Here is a 22,956-nt window from a genome sequence, read left to right as displayed (position 1 = left end):
TGTTTGCTGATGTCAGTTTGATGAGTCTGACAGCGCCCTGGAAAATATCTCTTTGCTGACTCATGTAAAGCAAAGCGATGAGGGGGTGAAGTAGGAGTTGAATCATTAGAGAGTTTGGGTTTTCTTTTTTATGTAACCTAGACTCTAGGACTACATTATTTTGTCTATAATGCAGGGCAATTTGCAAAGGAGTTTCTTAAGCTCATACTAAAGACATGGCGCATTGTTGGTCATCTGATCTAAGGACTGATCTTAATTTTGACAATTTGTACTTGCCATCATAATTGGAAAAAATAAATTGATGATAGGTGGACAAATAATAGACATTGTGTGTATATGCTCGTGAATTTTTTTGCACGTAGCTGCAGGTGCAGAAAATAAGATGGCCTTATAATAGTCACAGGAGAGGAGTTTACTATGTATGGCAGGAGAAACTACATTTTTGTCAGCACCCAACAAAAATGTAAAGGTGCAGTCTAGTACATACAAATGCTTTCCAAAGGATATATGTCACTGCCCTCTCAGTTTGTGGCAAATTCTTTCTCCACATGGTCACCATAACTGTGCTACTCTTTCACATTAAACTCATGTTAATGTCCTCCATCTGCTCTATCAAAATTTCACTAAATTCTTTTGACTTTTACAATTCAAAACCGTCTGTCATTTTGCAGGACAGTATTTCTATCTGTAGAGCAATATAACAATGGGACTTTATTAAGCTAATTATTAAATGTACTGGCTTGCTGCAACAAGATTTGTTTAGCACAGGAGGCTGAACTCACAGGGGTCTATCCGTGCTTTTTCAAAAGCAATTACAAGAGAAGCATCTCTTACTGAGTAAAAATTCCTTTTAGCTGTGCACGATATGCTTGTTCAATGAAATATGAAGAGCTCTAACCAGATACACACTGGGCTACTCACATTTCCCCAAATAGGACTGGTGCGAACTTTATGTGACCCCCATGTGATACTTGTGATAACAATAAAATGAGTTTGTATCCAATCTCTGCAGCAAAGAGAAGGAATCAAAGAAGAAGGCATTTCCCAAAATAAAAGCATTTATTCAGGAGGAAGGCTCATCATTCACCTCTATAGGAATGTTCAATCCAGGTCTTTCTCGCCTCTTTGAATACGGTCAATCTACGCTGAACAAAAGTTTTCTCACGCTGTCTTCAGTGTTAGGTGTTTTAGCCCCTTGGTGTTAGGGGCTAAAAAAGCATTTCATAGAGGAGACACGTGCACTCTTCATTGCCAATATACTCTTGCACTGTAACTGTGGCCATTTTGGTCAGATTTTCTTAAACGAAGGCCTAATTAGGTTAAACTTTAAAAAATAACCATAACCTTGAAAAACAACTTCAGTTTTGCTGCTATTGTTTTAGAAACAATAGAAAAGAGATGATTGTTTATCCAAAACTGATCTAGGGGCATGCTGTATCAGCTGGTGCAATACACTTTATGCTATCATGGCTCAAGACTGATATTCAATTTAAATATTTTTATTGTTAGAAATAGAAGAGTGATATATTTAGGGGAAAGCATATATTTCTATAAAATAGTAACCAAACATGCACACACACAGAGAAAAAGGTTTACTGGATATTAAAAATGAAAAGAAATGGTGGATGGGCTCAATAATTATTGCTGGCATTATAAAACAACCTAAATAGGGGAAAATTAGTCTCTCATTACTGGGAGCACTGACTCCCTCTATGTCTGCATCTCCTGTTTTCGACTCACACTAGCAGCTCTGCTTTCCCTCTTACCTGTTTGTTTCCTTTGGCTTATATATTCCCATGACTGCTTCTGAAGCCAGTTTGACTTTTTCCTCTCCATTGACATTATTTAACATGTGTAATTCTTCTTCCCAGTATATTCTTACTGATCCACAGTTAAAATGTGTAGGAGTTTCACCACTGGGAAAATTAGTCACTGATCTCATTTACATTGTCCCTTGTTCCTTCCTTACTGCACTCTACATAAGATGAACTTTAAAGAGCTGCCTACTCCTGACTCCTCACAAGCTTGGTTTCTATAATTCAAATAACTTTTTTTTAATATCTTCTAAGTCAAATAGGTTCTATCTCAATAAACCAATGAAAGGTGGACAAGCAGTGGATATTGCTGTGCGTCTGTGTGCATGACATTTTACCATGTAACTGCAGGTGCATAAATGAAGATGGTTTTATAATTCTCACAGTTTTGTAGAGGTTCTCTTACAAAAGCCATCTTTTAGCACTTTCAATATAGGATGTGCCATAATTTTAAAATTCCCTTCTTTCAAATGTTATACAGAGACAGGAGCTTGAAAAACTTTTTCTGAGTTTTTTAAGGAGTTTTCAGTCTCATTTTTATTTATTCTGTGACTCATTCATTACAGGATGAAGTCTTATTATCTCTGCATCCTTTTTTCAAAGCTGTCTATTCATAACATATTTTTCCTTCTTTACTGTTCTGACTTCTGTCCTTTTACATTCCAAAAGTTCTCTGAAGATCAACATATCAAAGACTCTATCTGACAGGGCCTTGATACCATTAGTGATAATATCTTTATTGTACTTCTGAGCTTAACTCTTGCAACTTCCAGTTCTCTGGGAATTTCCTGCTGTCTGGCTTTTCACCTATCTCAAGGAGCAGCAACCGAACAAAGAAATATCAGGGCATGTCAGATGCAAAAAAAACCCATAAATTCCCAGTAGCTCTCTGATAGGAACACCAAATAGGGACTACGATGCCCAGACATCACTGACTGCTATAGTTAAAATTAACTTTGTGAAGTGCCAGCTGAAAGAAGATTGCCAAAAGGAAGGACAGAAAGCAAAGAGATCAGAGTGTTGGGAATGGAAGGGGGCAGAAATTGACAAGAGAGTTGAGATGAGATCTTCCCCACATAAGAAAATTATCCTTGCATGTTAATCTGTTTCTCAGTCTGCCTCTTAATTTGTTTCAGGGTCAGTTTAAAAGTATAATTTCTGACCCTGAAAGCCTTCCTTGCTTGCTCTCACCCCAAGCTTTCTCATACTTTTCTATTCACTAGCTACTATTGGTAAAAAAATACATCAGTATCTGAAATTAAAAGCAACAACAGCAACAAACAAACAAACAAGCGTCCAACTATTGGTTATCTATGTATGCAGTCTGTAGTGGGTGGATTTATTGCACATGGACAGTAAAGACAACCCGGACGTATACAGTAGCTGTGTATTTATTGCTTTAACTGAGTACCAAATTCCTGAAATTAATATTCTAAATCAGTAGAATGATAGCAGTTTTGTAAAGGTTTTCTTTTAATGCCAGTGAAGCCACATGTATAAACCCTCTCTGTTTTTTGAGATTTCTGCAGCCAAGAATAGCATGTAATTATTGCATTATCTTAAAGTTTGTGACATGATCTCATCAGGTACTTTAATGTAAATTCCTGAGTTTTACTGCTTCTAAATCAGGTACAAAATAACAAACCAAAATATGTGTTAGAAGTGTTTGTATTTGCAGCAGAGCAGATGCACATTTGGAAGCTCATTTATGATATTATTAATTTATTTTTTATATATTCTTCCCTAGTGAGACTTTCTAATTTCTCTGTTTTCCTATTTAATTTCCATTTAGCTGGATCTATCTTCTGTGCTAAATTGCGTATGCAGATATGCAATTGATTTATAGAGTGGTGCAGAAAAAACAGTTGCAACTAAATAATAGCTAGACAATTTAATTTCATACAGATTATTGTCTTTGGTGAGTCAGTCAATATCAATATGAATGTCTACCATGAACTGCAAAACAAAAGGCCTTCAAGAAACCTAAAGAGAAAAACGAGAAAATCTTTCTTCCATGATGTTTGTTTAAAACCTATAAAAACACATTTTTGTGGGTGATGAACTGGCAGAATTTGTTGGTACAGGAGGTTAGGCAAATTAATGTAGAACAGGCCCATAGACACTGGAAGCACTGGCAGAAATTAAACCAAACATTGGCTTGTTTGGGGTTTTTTGGGTCCTTTTCCAAAATGAAAAGGCTGGATTAAATGGCCATGAATTGAATCTGCATCCACTTCACAGAAAGAGCTGGCAATGCAATGCCTAATGTACATAACTGCTTTGCTTCACCTGAGGGCATAGTGCATTGCACAGAAGTTTTGTCTCAGGGCACATAATTGCCACAAATATTTTCTTTTTTATGAACAAGTTTATGGTTATGTCATTTAAAATTAATAAACCACTGATAAAATCTTAGATGTTATTAAAACATCTAGCATTTTAGTTTGTATCAGGGCACTTCTCTACTACTTTTATATAATTTAAGACATGGTTTACTGCATTTGCTTCATAAAGACAGTTTATTCTAAAGGGACCTGCTTCTGTAGTTTATTGCTTGGATAATATTAAACATCTGAAGATGCTCTATAGTTCTGGGAAAGAGTATATTCTTGAGAACTATAAAATTGTCATGGGGGTTACTCTTTTTTACTAATATTAATGCTGTACATCATTGCAAAGGATAAAACCATTTAAGTAATAAGTTTCTGGATTTGGAAGATATTCACATTTTAGCCCACATTATGACATTTTGTTTTTATTCTGATGTAACTGTAATTAAATTACCAAGACTAAGTCAAAACAGGAAATAATTTCCTAAAATACTGATGGAGTAGTCATTTTGTATCATTAATTTATGGACTTTTAAAAACTTTGGGTGACATTAATAAAGCTCAATATAATTTTGAATATTATCACTGTTAATTAGTAATAATAGTATCTGCAAGCTAAGTGATGCTCTTTATTTACTTCAGAAAGTGTGTTTTGCAAACTCATGTTATTACCCTACACACCTAGTCATTTTCACAAGCTTGGCCATTATTTAACTTCAGAAGGAAAAGAAGGCAGTGTTTAGTGCCTCACATTTATTGCTTTTCTCCAATGTTACTCTTCCTTTAGAATTAATAAATAGCCAAAAATGGTGCCAAAAGAAAGAAGAAATGAGATTCTGTATCCAACCAAGATTCTTGTGCTTTCAAGAATCTTCCACATTTTTCGAAATTATGGTTCTCATCACACAAAAGAGAGGTGGCCTGCTCTTCATGCATGAGGCTTGCATGCTTTGAACACTGTAGATTCACATCAGGCAGAACTGACAAGAGGAAGAAAATTACTGAAGCAACTATAATAGTGTCAATTACGTCCTGGCTTGAGTAGGGCACAATTTCTCAAAAGACATACTCGAACAGCAGTGATTTGACTGGAGATACAGTTGGAATTATATACTTTATGTTCTTAACTTTTCTAGCTTTTGAAAAAATGTTGAAAAAACAATAGTCATAAGTTGAAATATTTGACAGTCAAGTTAGATGCTCTCTGTCATATAATCAATTCAAAAGAAATATACTGGAAAAAAATTTCTGTAATGAAGATCATAAAAATTACAAAACTATTGGAACTTCTATCTTAAACACAGTTTTGAACTGATGTATGCATGCATTGCAAATTTAGGCTTATTTTTCATAACTTTTTATAGACTTATAAATATTGTGTCTAACACAGATGTGATTTCTAGATTTCTCATGTGACTTTCCTTTGAAACTGGATCTTGGACTCCAGGTATATTGCAATACCATTCTTTGACCTCTAAGTATTGCTGTTGCTGTTTCATTTGTTGCTGCATGCTTTTATATAAGCACAGTAACTTTTGGAGATTAATACTGCACTTTGATCAGTTGATGTTTGTGAAGACAGCAGAAAAATCACATGGCTTGTCATTGCCCACAAATCTGACATCATGACATCTGCAAGAGCTGTAATTGCCTGAATGTTCTTGGACAGTAACATGAACAATTGTGAGACTTCTCAATTTTTTGGCAAGCTTTCAGAGCTTGTTAAGACAATTAAACAGTCTTGGAAAAATGTGTACATTTTTTAATGACTACAGATCTTAAAGATATTTGTTGCTGATAATTTCATCTGTAAATTGATCTAACTGATTTTATATAATTGTCATTCAGTTTTATTCCCTACATGTTTTCCTACTCAGCCTCATATCTCTCTTTGAATTGCTAAAAATTGAAGACTGTCTGCTCGCGTGCTTTGAATGGCAGCTCTTAGATATCTTTTTTTTGATCCTGTAACCACTTTGTCAAAAGCATCATACTCAAGTTCACCTGTAGCATTTGTATATTGTATGCAGAAAACCTATTTTCTGTACTAAACTTCAGTTCTGTCTTTAAACAGGCATTTTTCCAAATATCCTGAGAACATTTTTCAGAAGTCAATGTAAAAATGTAACCATATGTATGCCTTCACCTAGTGATATTTTCTTAGTGAACTGACAAAAATAAGTTTTAGCTAATGTCACACTGCTAAGTCAGAATAGCTGCCAAGCAGTGAGCTGGATGGACTGTGTTCTGCCTCCAGAATTAGCCACCGGGTTGGTTATTAGCAAGATCAAGTCTCTGCAGTTTTCAGTCCCAGTAGGCAATGAATGACAGAGAGCAGAGGGGAAATGGGCTCGTTTGCAGGTAGCTGAATGCACTCTATTAATGTACTGGCATGTGTAGCCTGAGAGAATAAATGAAACATGGATAGAGTGACACCCAGCAGAGCTGCCAACCTGTCATTTTTACTTTATTTTTTTCTGATCATAATTTCACCAGGTTAACATGGTAAATGTAAACCACAGAAAATACAGTTGGACTCAGTGAAGAAGAGGTCATATATTAGAACACTGAAACTTCATTATCAACGCTATTTAAAAAGGCAAAACTAACCCAGCACCTATGTTTCACCAGAATTATGGGTTTATATTTTTTTTTAATTTTATTATTAAATAAATATATTTATTATTATTTTATTATGTGTATATACATCTGTATAAGTAACACAAGAAAAAGATTTTCACTACACCTCTCTTCACCTGTCTCTGATTTCCAACTTCTTTTAACTGTAATTCTGCCACGGCTGCCTAAAGGAGTCAGTTGTCTGATGGCCTGCATTATCCAAGGATTTATTTTCAGATATAGGCACTTTTAAGGGATGTTAATAATCTGAAGTATTCATGAGCAAGAAAATTTGGAAAGCTTTATGCTATTATCAATGAATTGGTTTTCAAAGTGTAAAATGACAAAAAAATATATTTTTTCAATCCTTGCCAATGCCTTTTTTTTGTTTCATATAGGAACACTTTATTAATAGCATCCTAAAGATACAAGATATATGACACATGCGGGGCTAAAAATATTTTTATTCAGTACTGAATTCTTTACCATCTTAGTTCACACATTCATCTATAACTACTAGCAAATATCATGTAAAATATGCATATTTGGATGAAACAGTGATAAAACTATATGATGTTTTAACTTTAATTTTTTCATAGAAAAGTCATTCTGTTTACAGGTAGTATTTAAATGTTCTGAACCCCTATGTTTTGTGAAGAAGAATACACTGACATTTTAATGAATAATGTAATGGTGGCCACTAGAAGAGCTAGCACTGTTTTTGTCGGACAATGTTTCTCTTCTTCCTTTTATGGAACAAAAGACTGCATTTCATTACATGATGATATGTTTGAAAGTTTTTTGTCTCATTTTTTAGCTTTGATCTGGTTTGTGGGCTTTTTGTGGGTTTTTTTGGTTGTGGTTTTTTTGAGATTTAATTCCTGTATATTGAATGTAGGATGTAGCAAAAGGGCCACCTAGCTATATATACCTTCCCATTGCTAATGTCAGGAGCAGAGGAAAGAGTATCTCGGTTATATGTATTGCTTTGTTCACTGCCTGAAGGAAGCAGATGTCTACTTATCTCTGAGAGAGACATTTGTCACAAAAACATGCCTAGAAATTATCTTGTTTCCGCTAGGCAAATATTCTCCACAAATACTGGAGGGCACCTGGATTAGACAGGTGTAGAGAGGTTCAGCCAGCCTAAAGGACTTCAGCAGGTCTTTTAATAAGAAGGCTGTATCTGATGAATGTGAATACTGTTTCCAGTGCCACTAAGTCTCTTTTTACAATTTAATTAGCTTTACAATTAGAAAATAACTAGTTTCACTTAGAATCCATTTGAGCTGTGTGACCCTTTCAGAAAGCAGTGTGTGGATTCTTTGGGACTAGTGCTAGATAATTGTTTGTCCAATACGAGCCACAGATCTCTTTTTTAGATCTCAATCTTGTAATTCTCTCAAGTCAGGGGTCTATTACTGGCTCTCACTTTAGTAGAAGGATGGCTGTGGGCTCATATCACCTTGCCATGTATGGATTAAACAGCATTTAGGCGGTGATGCTTCAAAGTGAGAGGCTTGGTCTCTGCTCTTCCCGGATTTCTCTTTTAGCTGCAAGCAACCCATTTAACCGTCTGAAAGCTGTATCACTGTGCAGCTATGTCTCAGTGAAATGACAAGCTCTTGGCTAGCATTTCTCCAAAAGTGTATGCAGAGGAATGAAGAAGGATAGCATATTCTTCTGTTTCCTTATTTTGCTTTGTTCAGAACTTCATCTGTTTCATCAGGACCTGACAAAAGTGATGACAGAAACTTGATTAATGGCAGGCAGCAGCCTTGACAGGGTTCAAGCGATGATGCTGTTTGTACCCAGATGTCAGCGGAGATGCGCTGGTGTGGGAGAGGGCGTGCACAGCTCTGCTGAGGGCAGCAGCAGCTGCTGTGTGTGCACTCCCAGCACAACAGGGAGCAGAGCTGGGAACTGCTATTAGCATACAGCTCATCTTCCTCGCTAGCATGAGGTCAAAACTGCAATCTATCCCCAAATTACTGCTTGATAGGTTGTACACTCCAAAATGACATGATCCTGCTCTGCTTCAGCAGCAGCATATTTCTGCCCGAAGACCAGCTGCAGCCTCACCGCTGTGTGTTTATACACACCCACTAGCTGACATGTGGTTTTCAATGCATGCCAACTAATGAAAATAAGTTTTATTGAAAATTTTTATTTTTTGTTTTGTTTTGTTGGTTATGTTTTTAAAGATAATGTTCTAAAAATTAAGAGATATAAGTCACCCCTCTGTGCAACCAAGCCAGTACACAAAGGACTTTCAATGCAGGACAAGACTGGTTTTTTTTGCCCTGAGGACTGACATACAACAGAAGCACAACCTGGGAAAGTGGGAGAGTCAGCTGTGTGAAAGATAGAAGCATGATTCAGCAGTCACATCAGAAGATACTCAGAGACAGAAGAAAAGTTATCAACCTCTATTTTGTTACTAGGTGTGTTATCACAACTGACTGTCTTCAGTGGGAAAGTAAAAAAAGAAAAAACAACAAAGAAACCCCCAGAAGCTGGTCATTATCCCTTGAAAACATTTTTCTCATCTATTAAGCCAACAATTGTCTTTAGTTCATTCTGCAATGTTTCAAAATAGTTTTTCAAAATACCTTATGCATATCCAGACTCCTGCTTTTCCTTCTACATCTAGCCATCACTGATGCAAGCAGCAAAACCTGGGACACCTGGCAAAGAGCAATATAAAATTTACTCCCAGTCCATAGTAAGAAGGAAAATTGATTTCCTGCATGTCCTCTTGAGGAATATTAAGAGAAAATTTAATGAAGTAAATGACTTCACTGGTACAGTAGCTATCTTAAGACAAAGTACTAAAGAAAGCAATGCATGACCTGTAACACTAACAAAAGAGAGGATATAAACATCCTTTAGCTCCTCAAAATCTGTAGATTTTTTGCAAAGCATCTTTTTAAACACAATATGATGAATTAGGGCTCACAGTTTTCATAAGAAGCTAACAGAGCTAGATATTTCAATCCTGTTAACAATAAGGGACTGGACATTCAGTGTTGCTAGGCAGTTTTGCAATATCCACATCCAGAAATTACGAACGAATGAAAGTCTAGAAAGTCTTCCAGCTCATTTTTGAATTAAAGACAAAAATGTACTGTCTAGTATTTATGAAGGTTTTATTTAGCCTATTTCAAGTATTTGACTTCTGTAAATATTCTGAAGTTTGGGGGTTTTTTTTACTTTATATATATTTTAGTAAAGATAAATCTTTTTCTCTGCATTCCATTTTACATGCTTACATTTTCATTCCTGACAGACAACAGACTCTGATTCTAACACCTTCTATATATTTATCACTGGGTAGCATGTTGTTTGTCTCAAACCTTCTTCCCCTGTGCAATTTCTATATGTATTCCTTTTTATTCATTTTCTTAAAACATCAGTTTCTAGAAGCTTTTCTGTCTCTAAAGAAATTCAGGATTAATCAATGTGATTTTCAAGCTGTAGTAAAAAAAAATGCATAAAAATGCAAGCCCACTGACATCACTGCAAATTGCACACCAGCCTAAGGTGTATATTGGTCATTTTTCAAAAGGAACTTAGTTTTTTATTCTTAGGATCTTAGTTTTCCTCTTTAACATTTTGCTGGCCTTTCAGAAAAATAGAACTGTCAAATCCTGATATCAAAATGCTAGGGCTCAGAACGGAGAGAGAAAAATATCCCTCAGTACAATTCAATTCCAAAATATTTTTGGTTTATATTTTATTCAGATCAACTCAGAAATAATTTAAGCAATATTTTACAACTAATTTTAAAAATGTTTTCTGGATCTGAGGTCTTATATGATAAACATTCATGCTGAAATTGTTTGACAATTACTAGCTTCAAAAAGGGAGCTAAGTAGGGTGACACTGAGATAACCCCATCTGTTCTGCTACTTCTAAGATAAAATGATATATTACAATAAAATATACAGCTACATTTACAATTCTTTCTGAGAAAATGAGCAGTAATTCACTACTGAAGAAATTCCACTGACTTAATAATCTCTGCAGGCTTGTGCGCTCTCTGAAAGAGTGCCACTAGAAATCCAGAAAGATCCTGTTACTTAAATATTTCATCACAAGTTATTTGTTATGGATGTGACAGTTTTAATAGTTAGCACAGCAAGCTATCTCATCCAGCAGCACTAAAACGTCCCTTTCTAGAAGAGACTCAGTCCTCAAGTGTGGAAGATATTTAAGTAAAACTTGCAGGAGTGAGGGTGCACAGTCACAGGTGCTTTAAGCTTTAAGCTTTTTCACTGTTATTAAGGAATCATTTTAGTAGTTTTCTCTGCTTTAAATTGGTTGAGAAGAGTTGAATACAGCTATTGGCTGTATATTTGCCAGGGAGCAAGTACAGGAGGGGATGCCAGGGAACCACATCCTAGCTATGGTCTCATGCAGAGTCCTGAGTTTTAAGGAAGCCTCAGGGCTCAGCTTAGTATTTGGTCAATTTAGGAAATACTTGCATCTCCTAAGCTTTCAACAGCATTACAAAATTACCTTGGAATTTGAAAGAGTAGCGAGACTTCCTCTTTAGATGAAGCATCCCACACTGGGCAAAGCTTTAAATAGATTACCAGGTTTAGATAGAGTGTGCATGCAGATGTTGATCAGGTATGATAAATCCCATCTTTGTATCTTTCCATGACACAAATACAGCTAGTGAATTTTTCTCTCTGTGTTACTCTTTGTTTAATCTGAGATGTTAACATTGCAAATTTTTGACTTTGAAAGACTCTAAATACTTTTGAAGTTTCAGGCTGCAGTTGTAAAATGGAGTTTTCTAAAGCTGACGCTCATTCTTTTGATAACACATGAGTCAGAGAAGAACATAGACATGAGCTTCTTGCCTGTAAACTTATATTAATAGAACTTCCTTGTTTGAGAAAATTGTTCATAACATTAAAAAAAAATACTGGCCCAGATGAAGTAAGCACTCTTAAGTGCCCGGGTGTGACTAGTTTTGGAAATAAAAGGTATTGATATTAGAGATAGCTCAGCAGTGTATTGAATAGCTGCAATGAACAGTGCAGCATTTCAGGATGCATTTTAGTGCTTGTTCCTGGCAAATGGCATGGAAAAAATTATTGTAAAAAATAGAAAGATACAACAAGGCACTTTGGATTTTCAGATATACTATGTCGTATAGTAATAAGTTACACAATTTTAACTGGTAGTTTGGTTATAACATTATGACAATTAAAGAAAAAAAAGTATCCTCTAAGGAGTGATGAGCTATCTAATTACAACCAAAACAGATAGAAAATATCTATGCCTAAATTGCTATTTTATTTGCATAAAGAGGAGCAGATCAAATTTTTAAAGAAGGTCAAATTTTTGAAGAAAGTCTGACCCTTAGCTGGGATAGAGGCCCTCAATGAAGGCGAAAAATTCAGTACTTTTATAGTATACAGTATATTTTGCCAAAACACTGGGGAAGATTTACAATTGTGTGGATGAGTTTATCTCCATGCATCACTGAAATTGCTGGGCCTGTGGCTTGAAACACTGGAAGGGTTAGCTATTAAACATAAGAAAGAGAAAAAGGAGATAAATATATGGTCAATCATATTCATAATAATACACTTCCTTATATTACTAGTTGTATATTATAAATTTTAAAAATCAGAAGTCCCAGTATTTGTTCTTCCTCTTCCTATTTTTACATAGAAATTAATATTCTAAAATTCCTGTAATTTTCTGATTTGTAAAATGTCCATTGGAAACCCTAAACATATGAGAAGATCCTAAATAGTAAATCCCAATGACTATACTGAACTACATTTATATAACTGAAACCGGAAAAAGTTCCCATTGATTTTCACCTAAAACTTTTCATGCAAAAGAGAAGGAGGCCTAAAAACATTGGTAGTAAGCAAACTGGTTATAAGCCTTTCAGTGGAGACTTATTACCTGTACTCTACTGCATATTACATGTAATAATTCCCATACACATAATTTCCCATAGTGAAAAGACATCAAGATTTGAGGACAGGAAGACTCAGGAAAACAGAAATTTGGTTATCTTAATTTGTTACCTTACAGATTATGTAACTCATTTGTTATGCAAAAATGCTCCATGTCCCCCCCCCCACACCAATGTGCCATCAAATTTTGGAATTTTTTCCTTTATGATTAACAACATAAAATAAATTAATTTTTCTTTTACATGGAAATGTCCATAATTTAAAGTCAAACTTGAAGGGATAAATGCTACAATGATGCTTGGCTCAGAATCCATGAAGTTCTGTATAATGAAAGTTATTTGATAAACAACTGCTGAGTCACAGAAAATTATGCAAATTATATACAGAATGAATTTATGAGATCAAACAGCCCATCTCTTGGCTGTTACATGACAGTTTTTTACACTCTCTAGTAAAAGCCACTTTGCTATCACCAAAAAGAGGAGTTAATGTAGTCTGACTCCCTCTACTACAGATTTTGCATTTAAGTGGCTATAACAATCATGCTTAAAATTTTGCTATTTGAGGTTAACTCCAAAACTACTAGTGTCCTCCTACCTGCTTCCCCCAATTTAATATAGTTTAAATTGTTTTATTCATGGCACAGCACACGCCCTTTCTGAAGATACTGGGATTTTACAGCATTTGAACCAAAAATACTCTAAATAAAATGCAACACCAAAATCAATCAATGCTGTTGTTTTAATCATATTTAATTGTCTTTAAGTATGCCTTATGAAAAAATAAAACATGAATAAGCATCTAAATGGCTGAATTGAAATATACTTGCTTCTCAATGTAAACTTTCTTTTTTTTTTCTTTTCTTCCTCTCCCACCTGGGGCTTTAACAGCTTTGAACCTCCTGTAAAACTGAGTTCACACCTTTTCCTTCTTTTTCTCTGCAGGCTTCTCTCTGTTGCTTCTTGGGAGCGAGACTCTCATTCCTCCTCCAAGGACTGGCTCATTTATTTTTAGATACCTCTGCTATTAATGCCAGCAGGTGTGGACAGCTGGGAAAATCGATGCTAACTTCTTGTTTCTTTCTTTGTGCTCAGTCTATTGGCCACTGGCATGGATAGTAGTGTAGTTGAGCTGCAGCAAGGACTGTCCTAAATGGCACATTGCAGCAGATTTGCATGAATAACAGTAACAAGCAGTGAAGGCTCACAAATGGCTTTGTTTGCTAATTTGTAATGTGGAGGTCAGATATAATGGAATCTGACCTCTGAGGGTAAGAGGAATTGCCCATATGCTGTTCCCAGATCCAGAAACAAAAGCTCTACACATAAAGTGAAACTATTGTTAGACCGCTGTTACATGGAGAACACTTGATTCTTTATGTCTTTGTTTGTTCTGTAAGCCATTTTCTCAAAACTTGGTTACATTGGTGCAAATTGCAACCACGATCTGCTCCAACTTGGAAGCTCTGTCTCCGCTGAGATTTAAAAAAAATAAAACAACAACAAAAAAAGGGACAAAATTGTTAGAGGAATTTCTACAGACCAGCTTTTTGGAAAATACTTTTTAGTTTGAATTCATATTAACTGAAACCCTATTACTCAAATCAGAGCAAACGAGTTGAAGGTTATAGAATTGTTTATAGAATTTCAACATCAGAGGACATAGTCAGTGACACAACTGTAATTATCAAAGTGTATCTATACTGAGGAAAAGAAAATTTTTTCGTTTTACAAAGCTAACTTCAACTAACTGAACACTAAAATTGACTGAGAGTCACTTAAAATTCAGAACAAATCTACAGATTATTTGGGTATTCAAACATCTGTGAATTTGTTGGTGAACTGCTCTGAATTTATAGTTCTTGATTTGCTGATAGAAGAAAAAAGGTTGTTTCATTTTCATACATTGCCCTTAAGGTATCTTGAAATAGGTGAATTTTTTTTCGAGAACTTTTGGTTTAACCTAAATATTTTACAGGCCATTATTCTAATTTTTAGGTAAGAATCACCTAGAATAATATTTTTTAAATAAATAATGAAGTTTGAATATCAAGGCTCATAAAATTGCATGTTTTTATTTTAACTTGGTTGATTATGTCCTTGTTTTTTCTGTATAAGTGAAATAGAATACCATTTTGCTTATCATCTGTATGATTATATAGATTAGACCTTTGATTTAATATAATAAATTCAGATGTCTCTGTTTCATATGGATAGTCCTGGACTTTATTTTGTATATTACTATTAAAAAGATTTTACCATGGTCTTTGAATTAGCTTTTTCTATTATGTGTGTTAGGGTATGTGGACAGTTCTTTTCTTTCCTGTTTTCTTACGGAGAATATAGATTGGACAGAGAGAGAGGACTTGTCAAGTCTGTTCAGCCTTTAGATCCTTCAATACGAAAGCTGCTTTTTCCGAGAAGCTTTTAGGTTTACTTTGAATTTATGGATAAATCCTTTGGATTTAAGGATAAGGGAAGCTTACCTCCGTTTAATATGCTAAATATGACTGGGAAAAAATTTAGCTATTAGCAGCCTATTTGATACTTACATTAAATAATTCAGTGTTTAATAATGGAAATCGTACCCGGACCACAGGCACTGATTCCCTTGGCAAGGTTTTCCAGCAGGTACTTGAGCACTTGTATCATAGCGAGGGGCATGACACACAGGACGAATTTGCTGCCCTTTTTATTAAAGTTACACCATCGTGCTGAGAGGCAGGTGAGGGACATGAGTTATTTCATACATGCAGAATGAAAAACAAGCTGGTTAAAGGCAAAAGGCTGGCTCATGCTTTAGCTCAGACTGAATGGGCCTTTGGCTGCTTCTCTGCCACCCCAAACAGGGCCTATAGGAACTATGGAGTTGTTATGAACTGAGCCTTTTTCCTGTTGCTGTTTCGCACCTCTTCCAAGGCAACATTTTTATAAGTCCCTTCAAATGAGAGTGAGTCTGAGTGATTATCCTGACCTTCCCTGTGTCTGAATTTCAGATGTTGAGCATCTACACATCCTTACCCCGTCTTACCTGAGGCTGGAGATGCTCGGGGATGCCTCAAAATCTGGTTGTACGTGTTATCCAAATCCGAAGATGGCCATGCCCAAACTGAGGAGTCCCTTATCGAGTACTGTGCATCTCACTCATGTGAGATCTGTAGAGCTGACACCAGCACTGGCTGTGCTCCTCAGGTTTTAGTCCTATTGCTGATCTGTTCACTCGTGTACCGCTGACACCCTGGAGCATCAGGTCCCAGCTTGTGTTTGCTTTTAGCTAAGGGAGCACTGAAGCAGCGTGTTGGGCATAGGTGCCCAGGTTTTTGGCACCTGGGGGCTGCAGTTGTGGCCTCTGTGAGAACAGAACAGCGGCTGCCCCACACCACACAGAATTCCAGCTGGCTGCAGCCCACCCACCGCAGGGCACAGCTCAGCCCCACAGCCACAATAGTGGCTCCTCCGGGAAAGTGTATTTAGGAAAGGTTAAAGATGCTGCACAGAAGCTCTGAGAGAGAGAAGAGAAAATGTGAGAGAACCAGTGCTGCAGACACCCAGACAAGAAAAGGAGGGGGACGAGGTGCCTCAAGTCCCAGATCAGAGATTCCCTCCTGTCCAAGAAGACCATGATGATGCAGATTGTCTCCCTGCAGCTCATGGATGACCTCCCCCTTCAGAAGGCAGCCGTGCCCTGAGAGAGCCCACATAGGAGCAGGCTCCTGGCAGCAGCTGCAGCCTGGGGTGGGGGACCCATGCTTGAGCAATATCCTCCTGAAGATTGTACTTCGTGGAGAGGACCCATGCTGCAGTAGTTCCTGAAGGACTGTGTCACATGGGAGGGTCCCCATACTGGAACAGGGAAAGAGTGGGAGGAAGAAGGAGCAGCAGAGGAGCTGTTATGAACCTCTGGCAACAGGGGAGGATATGGAGGAATGACTCAAGGAGTTGAGCCTGGTAAGAAAGGAGGAGGCATAGGGGGTGATATTTTCCATTTTGTCTTTGTTTCTCACAATTCTACTCTATTCTTATAAGATAATAAAATAAATTAATAATAAGCAAGTAATTTCTGTTTTCCTCATAGCAATTATTGGTGAGCAATCTCCCTGTCCCATGAACTTTTCCATCCAATTTTCTCTTCCTGTCCTCTCCAGGAGAGGGAGTGAAAAAAGAGCTGGGTGGGCACCCAGCAGTCTGCCAAGGTCAAGCCACCACAGGCAGTCAAAGAAGTCTGTATCCACAGTAACTCATCAGATTAACTTTCATTTAAGAACAACTTCTTGCAGGAATGCTGGATATTACTTTGCCATTGTAGTTTTCCTTTGGAGTACCACAGTGCTAGATTTCTCTGCCTATCTGTATCTGTGTACAATCATCCCATAGATCCAGGAATGGCTTAGAATTTGTAATATAAGGCAACCTCTGTGCTAAGATACATGTCTTCTGAAGAAATATCCAGTTTCTAGGTACGCATACTTCTGATTTTTTTTGCATTACCTGAAAGTGGTATATATTTTAAAAACATGAACATTATTTCAGTACCTTGCCTCTTTTGTAATGTGTAGAGCTTCTTAACCCAGTCCTATGATTACAGCAAAAGTAGCATGCAGAGCTTAAATGGGCTTTTAGATATCAAAAAATGCAGGAAGCTTTTTGCAGCTTCCAAACATTAAAGTCATTACCAAAAGCATGCTTGGATGAAACTGTTGGTTTTCTGAATATAGAGAATTGCAAATTCTGTTAAAGACCTATCTTCCTGGTATATGTGATACTAAGAGAATTGCTTTATTTGTTTCAGTGTTTATTCTCACTCAATTTATATAAAGAAAAACACAAAGGCACTGAAAGTCAGTTTGTGGCAGCAATTTTCAATAAAATGGGTGATGATGTGAGAAGAAGGATTAAACATTTAGATAATATCTTTGACAAAGGACAAGCACAGTACAGACAGTCATTACTTATATGAATTTTCAGAAGGAAAAAAGCATGATGCTGTGTTCTCAACACTGAAGGAAGTACAGAGGTACGATTTCTCCTGTCTGACTGATGGTTCCTGTTTTGAAATTATTCCAAAGCTGTATCCTCATTTTGTGTCTTAGGCACTTCATCAGTGGGGCGAGCAAGAAATTAAAAAAGCTTCTTCAGCAAAAGAACAATTTTCTCTAGCAATTTTGAAGAAGCCATGAGAAGTTCTGTTAAAAAAAAAACAAAAACAAAAGCAAACAAAGAGCCAAAAACCTATGAAATGGCCAGCTGATGAACAGAGAAAGCAAATGGTGTCTGGGTGACTGGAGATTACCAACTCAGCCAAGACTTCTTTCCTGGTCTGTGGTACCACTGATTTCATACTCATGTCTGATTCTAATGTTCCTCCTAACTTTCCTTTTCCCACTGATGGGCTTTCTCCAGATGCCACTCCTCACAGTGCTTAATGCAAATGATGGTTTCTGAAATGGAAAACTTTCTGCAATGATCATTGCCATGCAATGAGAAAATACTGTCACAAACTCCCCAGAGAGAAAACAAAGAAACTCACTCTGTAGCAGCATCATCTAACAGAAAGTGACCTCTTCCAGAAAGCAGACTGAGGGTGTCGGTTTATCCTCTTTTCATTACTACCTTGACAGCATGTGGAAAAGAAAATATTTATGATTATAATTACAAATATGATTTTGAACATGGTCAGATAATAGTGCTCTTAAATTCTTAATATTACCACTTTAGAAATGAAAACAGCATCCTTCTAGAACAGATAGGAAAACCGCACAATTTTGCGAAGTTTCCTGGCTACAAAATTTTGTGATAATATTTTACAATTTTGCAGAATCAGCTCTCTTTTACTATATATTTCTTTAAGATGGATGATATAAATTAATTTGGAATAAAGTAGACTTCCTGTAAAGATTTAAGGACTTTTCTGCACCAAAATCTGCCAATCACTCAGTTTCTTTGCCTACAAAATACCTAACTGCAACTCTTGAATCTGTTGTGAGGAAAGCGGGTATAGCTGTTCGGAAATAAAGTGCTGAGTAGCTTGATTCTATGCTTCTAGACAGTTAAAAAAAAATAAAAAATCAAGCCTTATTTGGCCTACACTGTGAAACTTTTCCCACAGTTTTGTAAGAACTGACAAGGTCACAGCCCGAGGTAATATGGTTGCCAGATGTCACACCATTAGTTACAGTCTTAAACAGAATAGGTATAAGTAGGGAGAAGCAAGACTTAAAACAACTCTTATATGTAATGTTATAACTGTTAATATGTAATGTTTTTTCTGCCAACACTCTTCCAACAATGTAAGTGCTATTTCTTATTTCATAGTGTTAGGTGTGTCTCAGTATTTTTATTTAACAGAAATTAAGTATTTAATTCAATTTATAGTTGAGAAAAACTGTAGCCTGTTTATCCCATACAAACTGTGTTTTTAATTATCAAGCTTTTCACAAGAAAAAAGCCTTTGACCACATCAGATCCCACCAGTGACCTACGATTTCTTTGAACTGAATATTTGTGCAATCACTTTCAGATATATTTGTTATCCATTTCACTTTAATATAGCGGGTTCAACAGAAAGTACTTTTTTTTTCCCAAGCAGGGGCAATAATTTTTTCAGAACACCTCTCTTACTTTTGAAAGTCACTTTTGATACTGGGCTGCACATAAATCATTGCCTCACTTCATTGGCTTTTGATGCACATTTTCTAAAGGTCATTCTTCACAGAATGAATGCTGTATATCTTTAGTAAGTGTTAGTTGTTCTGAAATTTTCAGAGAAACTGGAAAATTGCAAGTAATTTTCTATACTTTGCTTTTGTTCAGCTTGTCTCTTCTGGACTGTGTATTCTTATTTCTCAAGTAAGGTTTAATACAGGGAATTATTTTATCTAGTAAAAGTTTTCTAAAAGTTACTCTGCTTTAAAAAACAAAGATACACTTACTGAAAAGAGTAGATCAGGTTTTTTTTCTATAAGAAAATTAGTGATGCAGTAAGAAGAAACTAATGTGTACAGAGAAATTAAGGTATGTGGGAAATATAAATATTTATATATATATGTCTGTACATGTGTTTGCAAAGAAATGCTGTACTTTGGAGTGCTGTATTCAACTCATTGTGTGCATCTGCTTACACAGGTGATGGGATAAAACCCCCATCTAACAGTATCCTAGCATGCAGCTACTGTTTCCCTCTGTTTGGCAGCAGGATTGCTGGGGCCAAGGTCTAACACATTTCACAACCTGGCTGGTGCTGTTATGTCAGTAGACTCAGGGAAATACACAGAGTGCCTGATATGGAACTGATGCAGCAGAAAATGCTGGGCTGGAAAGCAAATCTGTAAATCATTATATCTGATCACCAAAACCACATCCAGCCATCAATGTTTAATACAGGAAAGCCTATAAAAACGTCCATTCCTCTTCCAGTATGCCCTCCAAATCATCCTTAACCAGACAAATGAGAAACTTCTAGCACCAGGAACCATAAAAGTTGTGGTGTTATTGAACAGTAAATCTGAACTTTGAAATAAGGAAATGAGTAAGACTGACTGTAACATTTAGAACTATTAAATATTATCATTCTTTGATGTGTTTAAGTCTGGTAAGCTATACATAATAGTATCATTCACCCTTACACAGAGCAGCATCATTAAAAATTCAGGTCAAAATAATAAACAAATTGTTGCATTGCAAAAAATAAAAGGGAAAAAGATAGTCTTGTAAATAGACTGACCAGTGTCATGAGGAAAGTAGACCATGTAAGAGACCTTAGCAGACCACTACATGTAAGTAAATAGTTATTCTATGCCTGTTTTCATATGGTGTTCATTAGAAAAACAAAAGAAGTGCCTCCAGCAGTTTTTCCTTAGAAGCAGACAATACAGCTTTTGTCTTTTGAATCTGCGTAAGAGAGTTACAGGCTGGAGAAAATATCCAAGTTTCCCCTTTGAATTAATGATATCTAAAAATAAGAAGAATGAAATATGTTTTGATTATCAGATGAATGTTAAATCGTAAGTAATGTTCTATTAAATTTCTTAGAGAAAAATGACCCTTTTCAGATGCATTGCCTATTTGCTTAGGGCAATCTTGCTAAGAGACCTAACAGTGAATTATCATACACAAATTAAACTTTGATATGAAGAGGGTCCTTAGAGAGCTGGTGAGAACTCTCTGCATATAAATAGTCACAATATGGTATGGAAAAATCTAGTTATTCACAGGGTAGTGATATGTAAAGCAGCATGACTTGCTACAGAGAAATAAAGTCACCATAGCAATCATCTTATGTGGCAGTGATCTGAAAGTTTTCATGGGAAGGCATACTTTCACTTTCTGTTGCACCAGTGAGCAATTAGTAAATGATTGGCTAGAAACAGACTTTCTGATAGTACAAATTACTGTAGTTTCACTGAAATTAATCGATTTTTGTCAAAGATCAGCCACTTAGCATACCTCCACAAGCAGACTGGAAATTCTGAAATCGCTGAACATTCCCAGAAGAGTCTTCCTCTGGCATAACATGAGCCATCTAGAGTTAATATTTTGATACTTATGAATGAGGTTCCTTCTAGAATCTTTATAGGATTTTTCTTGTAAATATTTTAGCTCTCTTAACTGAAGATAAATTCAAGAACCAGAACAACAGTCAGCTGAAAAAAATACTCTGAAAAGCTGTCTGCTGCTGCTTCAGTCTCAATGAACTTTGGTCAAAGCACAAACTTCAACTCATCCTCTGGTTGTCTTAATTATTCACATTGTGGTATCAACAAATTGGGGTTTCAGGCACTAAGGGTGTGGTTTTAGCTCACACGCACCTAGTGTGACAGTGGACTCTTGGGACACAGTGGCACTGCACTTGCCTTTTCCCTCCCAGCCTTGTATTGGACCTAGCAAATACATCATTATGAGCTGGATCATATTGTCAAACTGCTGGAAAGCTATCCCACCTCCTTCCCTGGAAAGCTCAGAGTAAGAATAAGGGATTGAGCTGATTCTCCCCTGCAGCAGCATAACCTTCATAGTGCAAGAGAAACATCAGGGACACACTACATGGTGTGGAGGATGAAGAGAAGTTTGTGGATTTGACTGATTGAAATGTATTTGACAAAGCAAATCACACATAGCATTCTAACTAGTTTTAAAATTACAGCCCTGCTTATGGGGCTTGGATTTGCATTACACGAAGTATGGATTGGGCAGGAAGTTAAATTAACCACATCTCCTGAAGGGTGCCCTCCTCCAAGCCTGGCAAGTGCAAGCTGAAGAAGGTATTGCAGACACCACATCACAAACACCATACACAGTTACAGCAGTATTTTTGTTAAATATTAAAAAACAAGATTTCATTTCACTTAAACAGATAATCCTAAAATTCTGCCTTCATCACTAACTGAAAGTGAAAAATTTCCTCTCACTGAATGCCATGCATGTTGTATATTATCAGACACACAGCTTCTCTCTGTATTCAGTGAGACTGGAAAAAATTGTAGAAAATTACTAGCCTGAGTTTTTGATAATGAAGACTAAAAAGAGAGAATTTTAGTAAATTGCCAGACATCTCAATGGCACATGGGTCTCATCAAAATAACTGAACTTTTTTTGCATCTCGGGTTTGCTGGCTAAGTGAAATAGTATTAATGTAATAAAAAAGTCCTTGATTAATATTAAATACACTTAAAAGAAAATGTGGTGACAATGAGTATATTAAATTTCATTGAAAATATATTTTTAAGGGCAGTTTTTCACTTACAGTGTTGAACTTGAATGCTGTGGACAAAAAAGTGGAATTGTACAATTCATATTTATTGATACCAATACAACCAAGAATGAGCAACAGCCAGCAATAATTTGACGTAATGATCAATAATAGTAAAACAGTTCTCAAAAATTTAAACTATTAAATAGAGCACTTTTACAAGAGCAATTTTGAGCAACTTCCTCTTATACAACAAAAGTAGTCACTTCTGTTTACATTCATTTGCTTTTGATGTTCCATTTAGCTAATTTTAATTTTTAAATTTGTTTTTAATAACATAAAAAAGAAGTAGTTTGACTTGCTCTGAATCTGAAGCTGGAAAGTTTTAAAATGAAATCCCATTGATTTTGTCTTTACATTGCTACAGGAATGATTTAGCATTCAGTAGTATATCTAAAACTACCATTCTAGTTAGCATTTAAACAGGAATGAGGAAGTCACAATCATCCTGAAGTGAACAGCAGTTTTGCTAAGACTTTGTTTCAAATTTTCGCCCATAAA

General features: G+C 36.1%; 1 long non-coding RNA gene across 2 annotated transcripts; it reads right to left on the bottom strand.

Annotated features, from left to right (window-relative positions):
• Nucleotides 1-6,691: 6,691 nt before the first annotated feature.
• On the bottom strand, nt 6,692-13,837 carry LOC148225377 (uncharacterized). 2 transcript variants are annotated; one of them, XR_015803780.1, is made up of 3 exons: nt 13,587-13,837; nt 9,376-9,450; nt 6,692-8,495 (listed from the first exon to the last, which is right to left on the bottom strand). It is a non-coding gene; the product is annotated as an uncharacterized LOC148225377 (long non-coding RNA). The 2 variants fall into 2 exon arrangements; XR_015803781.1 differs by having other exon boundaries at nt 13,633-13,837.
• Nucleotides 13,838-22,956: the final 9,119 nt, after the last annotated feature.

Source organism: Sturnus vulgaris, chromosome 1, assembly GCF_052056855.1.
Source record: "Sturnus vulgaris isolate bStuVul1 chromosome 1, bStuVul1.hap1, whole genome shotgun sequence".
Taxonomy (NCBI): Eukaryota; Metazoa; Chordata; class Aves; order Passeriformes; family Sturnidae; genus Sturnus; species Sturnus vulgaris.
Note: the sequence above shows the minus strand (reverse complement) of the source record. Positions and strands in the feature narration are given on the sequence as shown.